The 19,411-nt window shown below is 44.4% G+C and overlaps 1 protein-coding gene across 50 annotated transcripts in view; it reads left to right on the forward strand.

Moving 5' to 3' along the window:
* Positions 1 to 19,411, forward strand: part of ADGRL3 (adhesion G protein-coupled receptor L3) — a 624,693-nt gene that overhangs the window by 120,101 nt on the left and 485,181 nt on the right. For 6 of the 50 annotated variants that reach the window (XM_034411052.3, XM_087888334.1, XM_087888328.1 and 3 more), the window contains exon 2: positions 19,104 to 19,216. The exons of the other annotated variants lie outside the window; for them this stretch is intronic. The gene's annotated coding sequence lies outside the window, so the exon portion shown is untranslated. The remainder of the gene's footprint in view (positions 1 to 19,103; positions 19,217 to 19,411) is intronic. 50 annotated transcript variants of the gene reach the window in all.

Below are 19,411 nucleotides of genomic sequence, written 5' to 3' on the forward strand. Positions count from 1 at the left end.
CAAATAAAAACATCAAATACAAATATTAAAATACAGTTAAAAATATATATATAGATTTGGCCCCATTAATTAAAACGATAAACAAAACAAAACAATTAAAAAACCCTTAAAAAGAATTAGGCCAGCCCGGCTTGTTGGAAAAAGAAAGTTTTAAGGGCACGGCGGAAGGCACTGAGGTCATGGATTCTCCTTATCTCAGGGGGCAACTGATTCCAGAGGGTGGGTGCCCCCACAGAGAAGGCCCTCCCCCTGGGGGTCACCAGCCTGCATTGTTTGGCTGATGGCACCCCGAGGAGGCCCTCTCTGTGGGAGCGCACGGGTCGGTGGGAGGTCGTTGGTGGCAGTAGGCGGTCTCGAAGATAGCTAGGCCCTATGCCATGGAGCGCTTTAAAGGTGATAACCAACACCTTGAAGCGCACCCGGAAGACCACCGGGAGCCAGTGCAGTTCACGCAGAAGCGGTGTTACATGGGAGCGCCAGGCTTTTAGGCCTCAGATGTTCTGTTCCTTGTTATTCAAGGCTCAAACAGCTACTAGGTTGGGATGCCCCTCCTCAGTGGCAGAATCTGTCTCTACAGCAGTTGATCCCACTTCTTTGATTGTGGAACCTACGGTGCAGACGGAAACCGTTCCAGCGCCCAAATTATTTTCAGATGTAGTTCAGAGGCAATGGGCCTTTCCCAGCTCTGGTCTCCTCCCTAACGGCCAAGACAAATATCTTTATAATATGGCTTCGGATTTCTCTAACCTTTTACAGGTTCCCACAGTGGATGCACCGATTGTTGCACTTTCTTCCTCACATCTGACTGGAGCTTCGGAGGAATCCTTACGTCTGAAGGACAAGAGAGCGGAGAGAGCTCTAATCAAAGGACACCAGGCGTCCACCTGGTCAGTTCGGGCTGCCTCTGCAGCTTCATTTTTCAATAGAGCATCCATCCTCTGGCTGAAGAAATTGCAAGAAAGAATTATTTTCACCGATTTGAGATCCCATCAAGATATCAACACAATACTGGCAGCAGTGGAATTTTCGGCGGACGCTACACTCAACGCTGCCAGGTTTGCTGCTAAATCCATCGGTTCATCGGTCACCTCGAGGAGACTTCTATGGCTCCGACATTGGCAGGCCGATGCCAGAAATAAATGGCACCTCGCTTCATTTCCCTACTCGGGAGACAAATTGTTTGGGGCCCCACTGGAACTGCTCCTGGTGGAAACCAAGGATTGGCATATGATTTTACCATCTGTTTCCAGACAGGCCAAATTTAGACAGCAGGGTTATTTTTGACCTCAGTCCTTTCGAGGCTCAGACAGTGGGTATTACCAGCAACGCTCTCAACGTTCCTTTCCATCCAGAGGTGGTCAACATCAGGATGCCAGGTTAGACAAGGTTCCAGATTCCCTCCCAAGAGACCCTTTCGGGGCAGGAGAAGCTGTCCCTTCTGAAGGTCTCGATAATCCGCCTCCCAACTCCCACATTGGGGGATGTCTGGCATTCTACGCCAGTCAATGGGACTCTACCATCTCAGATGCTTAGATCAGGGAAACTATCAGGTTGGGTCTCTCTTGAATTTCGCTCCACTCCCCCGAGGCTGTTTGTTTGCTGCCCTATCTCCCAGAACAGGACCAAACGTGTACAGTTGGAATCAGCCATACAACACCTTTTGAAAATTAAGGCCATACAGCTGGTTCCACGGGAACAACATAGGCAGGAGTTTTATTCCTGCTTATTCCTGGTACAGAAGGCCTCGGGGGGCTAGAGGGCAATTCTTGATCTGAAATCCTTAAACTGGTACATTATTTATCACTCAAAATCCAATCCCTTCAGACTATCTTGTTGACTGTTCAGAAAGGCAATTTTCTTTTGTCAGTTGATCTGATGGAGGCTTATCTCCATGTCCCCATCCTCCCTGCCCCCCACAAATTCCTCCGCTTCTTTTATAATGGGAAGCATTATCACTATCGGGTTTTGCCCTTTGGACTTTCTTCCGCCCCCAGGATGTTTACAAAGATTATGGCAGTCCTGATTGGCTACATCCACTCCCTCCCCATTAGAATCCAATTCTATTTGGATGATGTTCTCATCCTATCACAATCACAGTCCCTAGCTCAACAGGGCTTACGCACCTCCATTCAGGTTTTGCAGGATCACGGTTTTTCAATTAACTGGTCCAAGAGTCATTAAATGCCCTCCACCAGGCTCAAGCATCTTGGGGCCATGATCGATACAGTCAGTTCGGAGGTTTCTCTAATGCAGGACCGCCAGTCCAGTCTCATGGACCTGGTAGGCCATTTCCTGAGACAGCGTTCAGCTTCCCTACTGTGATTGTCCTGCCTGCTCGGGAAGATGGTCTCCTCCTTTGGCATTATACCTTGGTCTCGTCTTCACAGCAGGAAGTTGCAGTGGTTCCTCCTCCTGTTCCAAAGGGCTCATCCTTGTCCAGAATACAGATTCCTCCTGTGGTCCTCAAGTCCCTTCTCTGATGGACTTCCCCTGCCGTAGTCAAGGGCAGCAGGTTCCGGGAGCCTCATCGTTTAGTCCTCACGACCGATGCCAGTCTGTTCGGTTGGGGTGCCCATCTAGGTTCCCACATGGCTCAGAGTCAGTGGTCTCAGCTGGATCTGAGACACAATATCAATTGGTTGGACCTCTGGGCCATCTACCTGGCCCTCCTGAGCTTCAGGGACCTGGTTTCAGGTCAGGATGTCCTAGTCCTGACCTGAATGTCTCAGCCAAGGCACATGTGAACAGACTAGGCAGGACTTGTTCGAAGGCCCTCATGCAAGAGGCCCTTCGTTTGGGACTTTGGGCGGAAACACACTTTGCCTCAATATAAGCTGCACACATATCAGGAGCAGCGAATGTTCGAGCCAACTCCCTCTGCCGGACTCCGGTCGACCAGGCGGAATGGAGCCTACATCCCCTCTTATTCAAAGAATTGACAACCCATTTCGGCATCCCCTCGGTCGATCTATTCGCTTCCCAGGACAATCATCAAACTCCACAGTTCTACTCCAGATTCCCCACTCCGGGGGTGGAGGCTGTGGACGCCTTACGCACCCCATGGCCTCCCGGTCTTCTGCTTTATGCCTTCTCTCCATTGCCGTTGATCTCCAGGAAGCTCCTAGAGGAGAGAGTGGAACTGATTTTCCTAGCTCCTCATTGGCCTTGGTGGCCTTGGTTTGCAGCCTTGGTGTCTCTTTTGGTGGCTCGGCCCTGGAGGATTCCCGATGACAGGATCTCCCTTCTCCCGGGGGCTCTGGTTCACCCGGAACCCCAGTGGTACCAACTAACCGCCTGGAGATTGAGTGGCGTCTCCTGATCGGTGCCCATGTCCTTCCAGGGTCATTCCCACCATTCAGGCTTCCCGCCGGGCATCCACTATCTGCATCTTATGAGGCAACATGGAAAGCCTTCTCCTCCTGGTGTAAGAGACACAAGCTAAATCCTACATCAGTTTCCATAACACAAATTTTAGATTTTCAACAGGATGGCTTTCAGAAGGGCCTCACCCCCAACACACTTAGACAGCAGGTAGCAGTCATTTCTTCTGTATTGACGTGTGTTTCATCGGACTCAATTTCCAAGGACCCACTAATTCAGAATTTTTTGAGGGGCACTACTAATCTTCGTCCACCAGTGGTCCACTGGTTTCCGACATGGGACTTAACAAGGTATTGTCTGCGCTGACTAAGGCTCCCTTTGAGCCCTTGCGTGAAGTCAATCTCAGGTTTCTCTATTTCAAAGTAACCTTCCTTGTTGCTGTCACTTCTGCCTGCCATATCTCGGAGATGGCTGCATTATCCATTCGTCACAACCTCTGCATCTTCCACACCAACAGAGTCATACTACGGTTGGATCCTACCTTTGTTCCGAAGGTCAACTTCACCTTTCACAGGTCACAAGAGCTCGTGCTACCCAATTTCTGCCCCTCTCCTCCTCATCGGCTAGAGAGAGTCTGGCATACACTGGACATCCGCAGGGCTCTAAAAATATATATTTCCCGTATGTCCTCCTCCTCACGGACGGAAGTCCTATTTGTTTCATTTCAACCGGCGTCCATGGTTCCAAACTGACGGCTACAGCCTTGGGGCAGTGGATCAGGGCCACCATTTCCACTGCCTGTGAGGTTCAGGCCTTGCCTGTTCTCGGAACATCATGGCTCACTCTACAAGGAGCGCGGCCACTTCTGCAGCCTGGTCCATGCAGGCCTCCTTGGAGGAAGTTTGCCAAGCGGCCACTTGGGCCTCCCCGATATCTTTTATCCGACATTATTGGTTGGACTCCTACACTTCGGCGGATGCTGCCTTCAGCAGGAGAGTGCTGCAGGGAGTCCATTTGGAAGGTGATTCACGCATCCGGCCTTCTCCCTCCCTATAGGACAATGAGCTTTGGTATGTCCCATGCCTGACTGCCGAGTAAGAGAATGGGCACTGTTCTTACCTGATACGCCCTTTTTCTGATAGGGGGGAATGGCAGTCAGCCCCACCCTGTTCTGGTCGGGGCGGGAGGCTTCTAATTTTCTTTGCTTCTTATTAGACACGTCAGTCTGCATCACCGTCCTTGCCAAAAAACTGGAGAGCTACAGGAAGAAGCGGGACTTAGGAAATCAGCAGACTCGGTCCTAATGGTTGACAGACAGGGTTAACCCATGCCTGACTGCCATTCCCCCCTATCAGAGAAAGGGTGTATCAGGTAAGAACAACACCCATTTTAATGTCTATGAAAGTTTGCTTTGAATTTTCTTCTTACTTTACAATTGCAGTTACAATTGCATGAAAGGTAAAGATTTCCCCTGTCCAGTTGTGTCTGACTCTGGGGGCAGTGCTCATCTCTGTTTCTTAGCTAAAGGAGCTACCTTTATCCAAAAATGTTTTCCATGCCCATGTGGCCAGCATGATTATATGCTGAGGCTCACAGAATGTTGTTACCTTCCCATTGAGGTATTTATCTACTCGCATTTGCATGCTTTTAACCTGCTAGGTGTGCAGGAGCCAGGGAAGGATGGGAACTCACCCCATCACTCAGCACTCATGCCTTAAACCCAGGCTGTCAGTTTTCCAGCTGACAAGCTCAGCATCTTTAACTGCTGAGCCATCACACCCCCTTGCATGACTGAAAACTACACCTCAATTGGAATAAGCTTAGATACCTTCTGGATGTGCAATGCCCTCTACATGGGGCTGCCCTTGGGGTGCACCTGGAGGCTTCAGCTGGTCCAGAATGCAGCCATGTGGGTTGTTACGGGAGCTTCCCATTACTCCCATGTAACACCTCTCCTGCGCGAGCTGCACTGGCTGCCGGTGGCACTTCGGATCTGCTTCAAGGTGCTGGTACTTACCTATAAAGCCCTTCATGGCATGGGCCCGGGGTACTTGCAAGACCACCTCCTACTGGCCTCCCACTGCCCAGTGTGCTCACATAGGACTGCCCTCCTCCGGGTGCCATCGGCCAGACAGTGTCGGCTGGCAGCCCCCAGGATGAGGGCGTTCTCTGTGGTCGCACCGACCCTCTGGAATGGGTTACCCACCGGGCTCTAGATGGCCCCCTACCTCCGTACTTTCCGCGCCGACCTGAAGAAATGGCTTTTTCAGCAAATTCCCTGATCTGCTGTGAGGTTTTAATTGTCGGGGGATTTTAAATTGGCTTGTTTTAGCATTATTTTATGGTTATGTTGTTTCTATTCTGTGAGCCGCCCCGAGTCCTACGGGAGAAGGGCGGCATATAAATTTGATAAAATAAATAAATTAGTAGAATGTCTCACTTCCCTTGTTTTTGTTTGTTTGTTTGCTCTTCAGGACTGTCAGTTATCAGTATTGTCTGTGTTATATAATCTAGGAATTCTTATTAATGAGAAGCTAGCTTGCTTTCTTTCTTTCTTTCTTTCTTTCTTTCTTTCTTTCTTTCTTTCTTTCTTTCTTTCTTTCTTATATTTCTATACCGCCTTTCTCCCGTAGGACTCAAGGCGGTGTACAGTCAAGAAAAATATAGACACACAAACATCATAAAATTGCTAATTAAAATTATTACTTAGTTTGTTCAATTAAATAAAACCCAGAATTAGATCACATTTAAAAAATCATTCACATGTTCATATGTTTATGAAAGCCTTTAAAGCCTTTCATCAATGAATCTACTAGAAGTTTATAATTTTTTCCTTTTAAATATTCAGAACATTTCTTCATATCTTATTTTAGAAATTGTTAAATACATAGTTCAAACATTGGTGGGATCATGTCTGTAGAGTAGAGTAGAGTAGAGTAGAGTAGAGTAGAGTAGAGTAGAGTAGAGTAGAGTAGAGTAGAATAGAATAGAATAGAATAGAATAGAATAGAATAGAATAGAATAGAATAGAATAGAATAGAATAGAATAGAATTTTTTATTGGCCAAGTGTGATTGGACACACAAGGAATTTATCTTGGTGCATACTATAGATCACTATAGTAATAGCCTGACAGGCTTTTATTTTGCTTCTCACCCACTGGTTCATATCCAGAACAGTTCTGTGGTCCTGGATTTCTCCAAATACAGCCACACCTTTCTTTTAATTAATAGCTATATATTGGTTGGACCTTCATTATTGGCTTCAGTATACAGAAAACCTAGTTTTCTGGAAAAAATGATTATAATTTATGTTTCTGTATGCACTTAGCTTGATTTTGCAATCAAGGTCAACTGGTTTTTTTCCCCTGTATTAAATTAGACACTTCATGTTTTACGGTGCTTTTCAATTTCGCTCTGGAATAAATTCCCCTTTGAATTACATCTCGTAATTCAAAGTTAGTTACTAAGTACTACTAACTAAGTTACAACTTAGTTTACAGGATGTTTATGAAGCTAGAAAAACTCATCTCACTACAGATTTATACTACATATTTTATACTAAAGTTTTGATGATATTAGGACTTTTATTCTGATATTACATTTTATTAGGAAATCTATTAGGTTCCGTCCCAGGCGCCTGATGGATCCCGAAAGATTCCTGATGGAGCTTGGGTCGTTTCCTGAGACTCTGACACACGACTCGACTGAAGAGCTGGTGGCCGCCTGGGAGAGTGCGGCCGCCGGAGCTTTGGATCGTGTCGTGCCTCTGCGGCCTCTGACCCGATGCCAATCTCAATTGGCTCCTTGGTTCTCTGAGGAGCTGAGAGAGATGAAGCGTCGGAAAAGACGCCTAGAGAGCATTTGGAGGACTAGTCATTCTGATTCCGACCGGACACAGGTGAGGTCTTATATCAAGACCTACCTAGTGGCGATAAAAACAGCAAAATCTAACCATTTTTCCGCTCTTATCGCATCTGCAGAGAACCGCCCAGCCGCCCTGTTTAGGGTGACCCACTCCCTTCTTCGGGGGGGAGTGCGGGAAGATCCCTTGCAGGGTCGAGCTGAGGATTTTGTGCAATTCCTGCACGATAAAATCGCTCGGATTCGGGAAGGCTTGGACTCCGACTGGGTGAGTCCGGGGGAGGAGACGAGGGTAGGTCTTGAGAATATTACCTGGGAGGAGTTTGATCCTGTGGCTCCCAAGGATGTGGACAGGGTTCTGGGTAGGATTAGTGCCGCCACATGTTTATTGGACCCGTGTCCCTCCTGGTTGGTACTGGCCTCCTGGGAGGTTACACGAGGCTGGCTCCAGGGGATTATAACTGCTTCTCTGAGTGAGGGTGCCTTTCCTGCCGCCTTGAAAGAGGCGGTGGTGAGGCCCCTCCTCAAGAAGCCTTCCCTGGACCCGGCTGAATTAGCTAACTACCGTCCGGTCTCCAACCTTCGTTTTGTGGCGAAGGTTGTTGAGAGTGTAGTGGCACGACAACTGCCCAGGCCCCTGGATGAAGCTATCTATCTAGACCCGTACCAGTCAGGCTTCAGGCAGGGGCACAGCACAGAAACGGCATTGGTCGCGTTGGTGGATGATCTCTGGAGGGCTCGGGACAGGGGTTGCTCCTCTGTCCTAGTCCTATTAGATCTCTCAGCGGCTTTTGATACCATCGACCATGGTATCATGCTGCAGCGGTTGAGAGGGTTAGGAATAGGGGGCACCGTTCTGAGGTGATTCTCCTCCTTCCTCTCCGACCGCTCGCAGTTCGTGTTGGCAGGGGGGCAGAGGTCGACCTCGAGGCGTCTCGCATGGGAAGTGCCACAAGGGTCGGTCCTCTCGCCTCTTCTGTTCAACATTTATGTGAAGCCGCTGGGTGAGATCATCCGTGGTTTTGGGGTGAAGTGTCATCTGTACGCTGATGATACTCAGCTGTACATCTCCACCCCAGACCACCCCGACGATGCCCTTGATGTGATGTCTCGCTGCCTGGAGGCCGTGCGGGTCTGGATGGGGAGGAACAGGCTCAGACTCAACCCGTCCAAGACCGAGTGGCTGTGGCTGCCGGCGTCCCGATATAGTCAGCAGGTGCCATCCCTGACTATTGGGGGTGAATCTTTGCCCCCCACAGAGAGGGCTCGCAATCTGGGTGTCGTCCTGGATGCATGGCTGTCTTTAGAAGAGCATATGACGGCTGTGGCCAGGGGGGCCTTTTATCAGGTTCGCCTGATCCGCCAGTTGCAGCCCTTTCTGGACCGGGACGCCTTGCGCACGGTCACTCATGCCCTTGTCACCTCACGGCTGGACTATTGTAATGCTCTCTACATGGGGCTCCCCTTGAAGAGCACTCAGAGGCTCCAACTGGTCCAGAATGCGGCCGCACGGGTGGTTATGGGCGCAACTCGTTGTGCCCGCATGACACCCCTCCTGCGCGAGCTGCACTGGCTCCCAGTGGTCTTCCGGGTGCGATTCAAGGTGTTGGTTACCACCTGTAAAGCGCTCCATGGCATAGGACCCGGGTACCTTCGAGACCGTCTTCTGCCACCAATAGCCTCCCACCGACCAGTCCGTTCCCACAGAGAGGGTCTCCTCAGGGTGCCATCAGCCAAGTTATGTCGGCTGGCGACACCCAGGGGGAGGGCCTTCTCTGTGGGAGCTCCAGCCCTGTGGAATGAACTGCCCCCGGAAATACGTAAGATCTCCGACCTCCAGGTGTTTCGCTGCGCACTGAAGACCCTGTTGTTCCGCCAGGCAGGGCTATCAACATAATAATTTTAAATTGGGGTATTTTAAATTTTTGGGGTTTTAAATCGGCCAAATCTATTTAATTATTTTAATTCTTAATCATTGTTGTGTCCTGTGTTTTTAAATTGGCTATACACCGCCCTGAGTCCTTCGGGAGAAAGGCGGTATAGAAATAAAATTATTATTATTATTATTATTATTATTATTATTATTATTATTATTATTATTATTATTTATTGGATTTTTGTTGTTGTATTGGTTTATCTTGTATATAATTGGTTGTGGTATTGATTGATATTAATATAATTTTAATAGTAAGTCAACCCCAAAACTTACTTCAATGGTAATTTTTCTTATGACCTCATGTAGAAAACAGAGCCATAGTCAAAATAGTCAAAATGGGATAAAACCAACTATTGTCACATCTGATCAGCTCAAATATTTAATCTGCTCAGAGGAGGTTGCAGTAGACATACCATCAGTGGTGGGTTGTGGCGGCAGCAGGAGGCTCAGCCCACGCGCCCACGAACGAACCAGTAGCAACGGGTTTTGAAACCCGCCCCTGACTAGGATTAATTATACAAAGGCATTCCACAAGTTGCCTCCTGTAAATAGCTGAAAATCAGAGAGTGCTTTCTGATAACAAACCTGGTTGTTCAAGAGGAGACAAAATTCCCTCCATAACAGGGTGGACTCCATTGCTAAGTCCAGTTTCCTCTTTAACTGTATTATTTTTGTTTTCTCCAAATTGTTTTTATTTATTTTTTCTTTCTCATCTAGTCAACTATTGAATTTAGGCAGCATTCAAGACACTGATCTGTATCAGGGGATTTTGATGATTAGGGCAATAGGTGCCATAATCACATCTTGCTGACTACTAACAATACTGTCATCCTTACTTTAGAAAGCCAGGTGTTACCCTAGCAATTTCATCTAGATGTTAAACCTCATGGGGACAACTTCAAATTCAGTGGGACACTTAGAACAATTATCAGAGTTGAAGAAAATTCTTCTAGCACCATTTTCTAGAAACGAAGGCTTGGAACTACCCTTAATGCCAACAGGGCAGAATCCTCCCAGAAAATTAAAAAGGATGCCATGGCCAGTGACATGGACACCTGCCAATAGCTCCAGAGGAACTAATAGGTTTTTAAAAAATAAATAAATAAATCCAGTTTTGATAACATATCCCAGGTAAGAACTCAATTGGTATAGATCCAGAAAATCAGCATCAGTAAGAAGAAACTAGAACTATGTGATCACTCTTTTCTCAACAAAACTATATTGCAAGGAGAATATTTGAATCTGGTGTATAATTGTAAAGATCTCCTGAGTCAAGGGATAATTTTCATTAGTAAAGGCCTTATTTCTGCCTTTACTGTTATGGTATGGAGGAATATGATTTCTTGCAAGCAGGCATTGATCCCATTTTCTAACCGTCTGATATTCATCCAAACCCAGCAGCATGTCCTGGAAATTGGCAATAGAGCATCTGGTCAGCAAAATAAAATTCCTATAGACCAGCCATTTAATCTGCTCTAGCACACAGTAAACTGGTCAACAAAGATGGGAGGTATGAACTCCCTCCTCTTCTGTCTGCCAAATCTCCATGATGCACATGAGGTCAGCATTTCATCCAGAATTAAATCCTGAATAAGAAATTATTTATGCTTCAAATAGATGTTTTAGCTTGCAAAAAAAGTGGGGGGAGTAAGTGGGTGGTTGAGGGGAGAGCTGTTTTCTGTTGAAACCAAGAACAAATAGGAACCAAGAGGTTGAAAGCAAAATATAGATTCAGGCTGAGTATTAGAAGGAATTTCCTGATATGAAAAGCTGTTAAATAATGGAACAATTTGAGGTGGACTCCCCCTTACTGGAATTTTCTCAAACAGAATGGAACTGTCAAGATAATTTATTGGATACTTAGAGAAAGCAGGGAACTGGATTGTTTTTGAATGTGGCATTGAAGAGTACAGCTTTCTAGGTTGGAGATGCTTCCACCATTGTGAACTTGACTTGCTTATTATAATACTCTCTGAAAGGAAGGCCAGTCAGTGACTGTCTTCCTTTTCCTGTAGTCGGCAGGTGCATGTCAGGCATGAAAGGCAAGGTCCACATGTGAATCCCCAAATAAACTGATTTATTGCTAAAAACTTACAGCACAGGAATCTTCTCAACTAATGGGTTAGCATTTTCTTGGAGTTAGATAATGGTCCATGGAATTCAAGGGCAGGGTGGGGTGGGGTGAGCTTAGTCCACTTATGGTTACACAGGGATTCTAGTCTGATCTTTCTTTTAACCCCATCCTCCAGGTTTTGCCACTTTTTCTCCTACAGTGCATGCTCCCACTGTATTTCTCCTGGCCGCTAACCCTTAAGTGTTTGCTTTAAAATCATATTCTATTTTCTCTCCAGGCTTCTTAATGCATCCTTTAATAACAAAATACAATCCAAATACATTCCTACCTTTTCACTTCTTGTTATCTACATAAACAACAAACAAACAAACAAAAACAAGGAATTGGAAGAGATAAAATGAGATACTGCTGTAGGAAACCAATAGTTATGAAAAAGCTGTAGTTTTACAGCACTTACTAGACAGCAAAGACAATCCAGATTTTCTTGTTACATAACTGTTGAAAATACAACAGTTTTTTCTCTATTGTTTTTTTCTCTCTATGGGTAAAAAGTGTTTGGAAGTATGCTTACCTAGATAAAGTAAAAGCAGGCAGACATAATTTTAGAATAGTGTGTTAATATGGAGGCTATAACTATTATGGAATTAAAAAAATAAGATGGAAGTGAAATACTATATAATGTAAAAGGAAGACTTAGCTTCTTGTCTTGTCAGCCTAGATTCTGAATCCTGAAATCTGTTCTGGAGATATCCTAATCCTCCTCCCCCCCCCGCTCATAAAAGTATGCACTGACATTTTGATATGTTTGGCTTTATATGCACCCATGTATGTATACCTGCTAGAAGTCATTCTCCCTTCTCCTACAAAAGGTAGACCCAGGACAACCTCCACAATTAATAATTTCTATTTAAAAATAATTCCCTGAAAAATAATAATCTTCATTTGTAACATTAATATACTAGCATCCTTACTGGCATATATTCTTCTTTCTTCCTTTTACACTCAAACCACTTCCCCATAAGAACACAGAAGCAAAGATGCATGTATTCTCCTCTCCCCTTCCAACAGAAAAAGCCCAAAAAGGAGAAATTGGATTGAAATGAGCTAAATAGAAGGATTGACTTCCCTGAAAAGGAAGGAAAAAGAAAGGGGGAGAATGGATGAAGTTAAAAGGAGAGAAAGAAGTAACTGGGCAGTGCAGGAAGAGGAAAAGAGAGAAACTGGGTTTGAGTAAGACAAAAAGGATTAACTAGGTAGACAAAAAGCCTTCTCAAGGGACAACATATAATTGATAGGCTAATTTTCATCCATTACTAGCATCTTTACCTCTTGCTGTCTTTACTTTCAATAGCTGTTAATTTTATTAGACAATATAAGATGTCCCTTTTCTCAATTCTCAAACTACTTCTTTGCACTGCGAAACCCTGGGGGAAGGAAGGAGATAGAGTGCTATGCAAATTAATAATTCTTAATAAATTAAGAAGCAAACATGAAGGTCCGTCACATAAAGCAAGATTCTGAGAGGACCAAACAGACAAAAAGATGGCAGAGGGCTTACTGGTTAAATGTAAGAATGGCTTTCTTGGATCTTTGTCCATAGTAGCAGCATGCAAATCTCTGGTCACCCCCACCTCTAGTAACCATTCATTGCCCCTCTATTTCTTCTAGCTCTGTGAGAAGCTGGATTCTTCTGGTCTTAAAGTGCCCCTAAAATGTAGCACCCATGAATCTGGGTCCTGGATATTTAATTAATTAATTGAATTTATATGCCTCCCTCACTATCCAAAGTGACTCTGGGAAGAAGAATATGACCAAAGGAAGCTAGCAGGCCCAAGGCATAAGGAGAAGGATACTTGGAAAGATTTCTATGGGGATGCTACAGGAATGCTATGGAACTATAATATATGAGGGAGTCAAAAGTTTTTGGTTGTCCAACATATCCTTTGCAATATTGTACATCATATGCTGATCAGGCTTTAGCAGCTTGCCTAGCCACCAGCTTCTCTCTCTTTTTTTTTCTTCTGAAAAAGACCAAAGTATTTTAGGAAAGTAGTACTGACAGTCCTAGGGGGTCTGGCTAAATTTCAAGGCATTAACATTTTATCGCTATAGGCTGTAATTGTGTTTTACAGTTTGTGAATGCCGTAGGATGAAATCTCTTAGGAGAGGCACTTCCTTTGCTCTAGAGTTGTCAGGAGACTACAGTAGACATCTGGAGTTCCCTGCTCTCAAAATATTTAATTTTGTCCTGTAAATATAGACAAAGCTTACCCAACAAAAGTGGCTGGATAGAATACAATACCTCTTGGTCTGCTTGCAAGGAGGTTGAGGTCTAATTGTAAGTTTCTATCATCTCTCCCAGTGGGAAACAATGTAGAATATTACAATGTAGAAGAGTTTGTACGTATGTATACATGTATGTATGTATGTATGTATGTATGTATGTATTTGTTTATTTAGGTATTTAGGTATTTATCCCACCTTTATTATTTATATAAATAACTCAAAGCAACTCCAGCACACCTTCCTTTTCCCATTTTCCTCAGAGCAACTCTGTGAGGTGGGTTGGGGTAAAAGAGAGACCGATTGGCCCAAAGTCACCCAGCTGCTTCATGGCTGAGGCAGGACTTGAATTCATGGTCTCCCACATTCTAGCTTGAAGCCTTAACCACTAGACCCATGATGGTGAACTTATGGCACGCGTGACACAGGTGGCAACAGAGCCCTCTCTGTGGGCACATGAGCCATCACCCCAGCTCAGCTCCACCACGCATGCATGCTTCCACTGGCCAGCTAGTTTTTGGGTCTCTGCCGCACAAGAGTGGGGGGGCAGGGCGCATGCAAGAGATGTGCGTACATACACTGGGGGAGCACGGGGGGTCACGCACGAATGCTCGGGTGGGAGGGACACGCTGTGGGGGTCACGCACGTATCGCGTTATGGGTTATAAGTGCAGGAACGCCTACTAGGCCCAAAACACTGCACGGGGGGGTGCAGCGCCCCCCCTGGCCTGTTTTAGCTCCCAGGAAGCTGCAGGGAAGCCTACCAGGCCCAAAATGGGGTGCAGGGGAGTGGGAGGGGGTCGTGCGTGCATTGCTTTATGGATGCGGGCATTTTCAGCACACGACAACAAAAAGGTTAGCCATCACTGCACTAGACCAAATTGGCTGTTTTATTTCAGCATTCAACAGTATGTGTATTAGTGTCTAAGCAAATACAGATAGTGCTTGACTTATGACCTGTCATTTAGCAGCTGTTCAAAGTTACCTCCCTAAAGGCACGTACAATCCAGTTCCAACAGCAGCTCCCTTCCCTGCAGTCACATGATCACATGTTGGGCCATCGGTCTGCATTTATGGCCATTTGCAGTGTCCTGTGAGCACATGACTTCATTTTACATTTTACAACATTTTGCCGAAACCAGCATTTACTTCCGTTTTGTGGCAAAAATAGCCCATAGCAAACAATTGGTTTGCTTAACAACAATTCATTTAATGAGCGCCACGAAAAAAGGTAGTAAAATCAGGTTAATCATATGAGTGAACTGATTTACAACTGTCATTATTTATCATCAGACTCCATTATGGTCATAAACAGAGGACTATCTGTAATACATTAATTTTAGGACTACAATCCAAGCAATCTTCATAACTAGGTTTGCTTATATGTAAATTGTTTACTGTGCTTCAGGATCCTTACTTTCACAGAGCAATAGTAGCACAGCAATGAGTTAAAGTTTTTCTCCCTCTTCCTGCTGTTGAAGAGAAATGGGAATCCTGACTTGCATTTAAAATAAGAACAAATGACAAATGTGCCATGTTAAGTAGCTTGCAGATATGTTTTTACTCAATTTTTTGGTAATATGTTACAATAAGCAGCTATAGAATTTTGAAACAAGTAATTTTATTGCAAAATAATAGTTTTTTTTAATGAGATGGCACTAAACATTTAATGCTGCTTTAAGTACTTTGCTTTTCTGTGTATTTTAACATTAACAAAATAAAGTCTCTAAGGCTGAAAAAAGATTGTATTTTCAGGCTAGCTTTGAAATAGTTTCCTGAAAAAAATTATAACAATTGTCTTCCAATTTAGCTGTGCAAATTTTGCAAAACCTCCAATCATATTCGAACAGACCCCTTCTCCTGCAATCTGCTGATGAATATATAAGCCAGCAGTTCCGGAATGAAACATATCCAATTTGCCACTTCATTCTCTTTCTGGCTCTTATGAAATGCAAGTGTAAAATTGGAAGTGGAAACAACAGGGAAGAGACTTCAGTTGGTGGCAAAAAGGATTAAAGAGATAAGACAGCACAAACAAACCAAATACCAAATACTTGCTACAAACACGGAGGCACATTATAGTAAAATTGTTCATTCATAGTGTTTCAAATCTAAACCAAACTACATAGTTGCAGAACTCTATATTAACAATGATAGTATAGGGAGGAAAAGGTCTAGTTGGAAGAGCAAAATTTATTTCTATTTATTCGATATTGTATTTGTATGCCGCCTAACTCCCAACTTTAGAAAAAATATACTCAAAGCAAAAATAGAAGTAAAAGATAACAAGTTGACAGAATCACACTGAATCAAGGGGGGGAAAGAAGCTTCACTCACCCTCATCAAAAGCCTAGGTCTTCAAGGTCCTTCAAATCACCAGTTGGGTAAGGGCCATCCATATCCCAGGGGGAGCCTCATTCCAGAGAGCAGGACTGCTTCCAGGATCCTGATAGGTGGCAAGATTTAATAAAAGGTACCCAGAGTCTGTCAACCCTGCTATATCAGATTGCTGGGGTAGATACTATCTGATCTAGGCTCTATGCCCGTGATGGCGAACCTATGGCATGAGTGCCAGAGGTGGCACACAGTGCCCTCTCTGTGGGCATGCGAGCCGTTGCCCCAGCTCTGCTGCATATGCGTGCGTGCCTCCCGCCAGCCAACTGGTCTTCGGGTCTCTGCCATGCATATGTGGGGAGCTTGGGGGGGTGCATGCACAGGGCGGGACGCGTGCAGGGGGCCCAGGCACATATGCACAGGGAGCAGGGTGCGTGTGGGGGGTGCGTGTGCATTCATGAGAGGGGGGCACATGCACGGGGCCTGCACGTGCATTGCATTTTGGGGGTTCGGGCACGCACGCTTTGGGCACTTGGTCCGGAAGAGGTTAGCCATCACTGCTCTATGCCATATAAGGCTTTGTAGTAACAACCAGCACTTGAATCAACTTGGAAGCAAACTGGCAATCAAAGCATACCTGTTACTGCTGCTGCATTCTGAACTGTTGAATAAAGCATATGAGTGCACGAAGAACACCGAACCTTCCTCCTATCTGCTGTTTGCTTGCCTGCAATCTATGTGTTTTTCTACCCTGCTGATTTTCAATATCAGAAATTGGAAGACAAAAGTTTTGAAATAAAGGTTACAGGGGGTAAGAACTGATGTGTGTATGTGTATTCATAATCCATGGGGCATGATGGAAAGGGCATCTGGAGAAGGAGTGGGGAGGTATCCTAGCAGGAGCACCATGGTTTGCCAGGAGGAGAAGGTCCATTCCAGAGAGAAACCCAAATTAAGATAATGTGCTGAATGGGAGAAGGGAAGAGGTTCAGGGTAGCCACATCCCAGAATCTCTCAGGATATATCTTTAGGCTACAGAGTTTTAGTTTTAGTCTGGCAAGAATCTGTCTACTAGGTGTAAGCAAATAAAGGATTGGATCTGGTTGAATTTCACTGTGTTGTCTTTGGGCTTGGGCCTGACAATTGTTGTTTGAATGAAAGTCGGTTGAACACATTCCAGCTCTATTAGCAGTAGTTCGAGGCAGGAAAAGGTTCTTTTTAACAGGTGTTGGCTCTTAGGTGACCTTGGTTAACCTTGAAAAAGTTAATATCTGGTTGTCTTTAGTTGGGAGACCACCAGGAAATCACCATTATGCACTAAGTTACATGAACTCAAGCATATATTCTGGAAGCAGTAATGAACCATTTTTCTGTTGCTGGCAAGAAACAACATGGAAGCTGAACCTAACCTGAATAAGATTTAGCTTTCACCCTTTTAAAGTTCCACTGAAGATGAACATGGATCCTCATTATTCCATGTCTGAGCTAAGTTTATTTATTTATTTTATTTATTTATTAAATTTGTATACCGCCCTACTCCCGAAGGACTCAGGGCGGTGAACAGCCATAAATAAAACATATAGATACAAAATTTAAAATAGAAATAAAACTAATTAAATAAATTTGGCTGAGACATTTTAAAACCCCAATAAATTAAAACCAAATTTAAAATTCCATTTAAAAGAGGAAAAGTTTAGGTCAGGCCAGCTTGATGGAATAAAAATGTCTTAAGCGCGCGACGGAAGGTACGCAGATCCGGAATCCTCCGTATCTCCGGGGGGAGCTCGTTCCAGATCGTAGGTGCCCCCACAGAGAAGGCTCTCCCCCTGGGGGCCGCCAGTCGACATTGTTTGGCCGACGGCACCCGGAGGAGCCCCTCTCTATGGGAGCATACTGGTCGGTGGGAGGCTATTGGTGGCAGCAGGCGGTCCCGTAAATAGCCAGGTCCTAAGCCATGGAGCGCTCTGAAGGTGATAACCAAGACCTTGAAGCGCACTCGGAAGATCACCGGGAGCCAGTGCAGCTCACGCAGGAGAGGCGTTACATGGGAGCGCCACGTCGCTCCCATCACTACCCGTGCGGCCGCACTCTGCGCCAGTTGGAGCCTCCGAGTGCTCCTCAAGGGGAGCCCCATGTAGAGAGCGTTACAATAGTCCAAACGGGAGGTGACGAGGGCATGAGTGACCGTGCGTAACGAGTCCCGATCCAGAAAGGGACGCAACTGGCGAATCAGGCGGACCTGATGAAAAATCCTCAGAAGTTGGAATTTCTATGATTGTAAGAGCTTTATAGAAGAAGAAAAACAGTCCAATGGAGCCCAGAAATACCATCTACTAGGATTCATCTGGTCACCTAAATTAAAAAGTTGAAGTACTGTTAAATATATTGCAGTTAAAACTCTTTAAATTAAAATGCAATTGCTCAACTTGAGAAAAAATTATTCTAACCTTTTCCCATAACAAAGTTCTCTTAAATTACAAAAAATATACTTTATCTTACTGTTTGATAAAAGTGTATTTGTTTTGAGGTGAACCCAAAGGGATAACTGTCAGAACAAGCTTTTAAATTCTTTGTGTATCCACAAAAGCACCCCCTAAAAGCAGTTAAGCCTTTGAAGAAAGAAGAGATGGAATTAGAGCAAGAATTGCTAAGGGCAATGCAGCACTGGAAGAGCTCCAAGTAATTCTAAGTTTAGGGAAATGAGCTGTTATTTTAAATTATTTATTTATCTTTGTCCTTAATGTTTTTATAATGTTCAGTTGACAGAAGTCTGTATCTTGAAATAGAAGCAATTATGCGTAACTCTTATTGTAGCTTAAGTTTTTTAGAACTTTTCTCCCCTGAAAATTTTGACAGAAACGAAAATCTTTATTTGCTGTGCAAGGTTCTGCTGCCTTATTTCTTCTACACAGTGTGCTACTGGTTAACTGTGCAGAAGGGCATCTCATAACATTGTGAAAGAAAACTGGCATCACCTTTCTCACTAACAAAATCTGTACATTGGCAATTCTTAATCAAGCATTTTTTGCTGAAAACGGCAGTTTAGTTATTGAAATTGTTTTTGATTTATGGAATTGTTTATGGAAGGAGGAGGGAGTCATCTTTTATATATCTTCTTTTTTTCTCTATCTCTTTGCATTCCTCTTTTTCTTAAATTCACTTTTTATATTTTCCTTAGTTTGTATTAGCTTAATTATCTTTGTACTTGTAAACTTTAATGAAATTATTTTTTAAAAAAGAGACAAGATCTGTATTCTGAGCTGTCTTCTGCCTTTTCTGTGTATTTTCCCAAAGGATCAGGTGATCAAGGTCATTTGCAAATGCAATGGTGGAGGTGTGTCAAGGATTTGTATCTCATTGCTGCAGTATCCTTCTGAAATAGAATCATAGCAGTTCAGCTAAATATGGTAAGAATTATCTATAGTATTGGGAACCTTGATATTCCCAATATCACAAGGATTATAACTGCCAGCCCTTCAGGTAGATCAGATCAGGAAACTGATGCCACATGAATACTGGAATTCTGCCTTATCATTGTAGAGGAGACTATAATAACCCAATTTTGAAATGATTCTCTTTCTTCCCTCTTATATGACTCACTT

The sequence above is a fragment of the Pantherophis guttatus genome, chromosome 2, assembly GCF_059756535.1.
Source record: "Pantherophis guttatus breed Tessera chromosome 2, ASM5975653v1, whole genome shotgun sequence".
NCBI classification, from domain to species: domain Eukaryota; kingdom Metazoa; phylum Chordata; class Lepidosauria; order Squamata; family Colubridae; genus Pantherophis; species Pantherophis guttatus.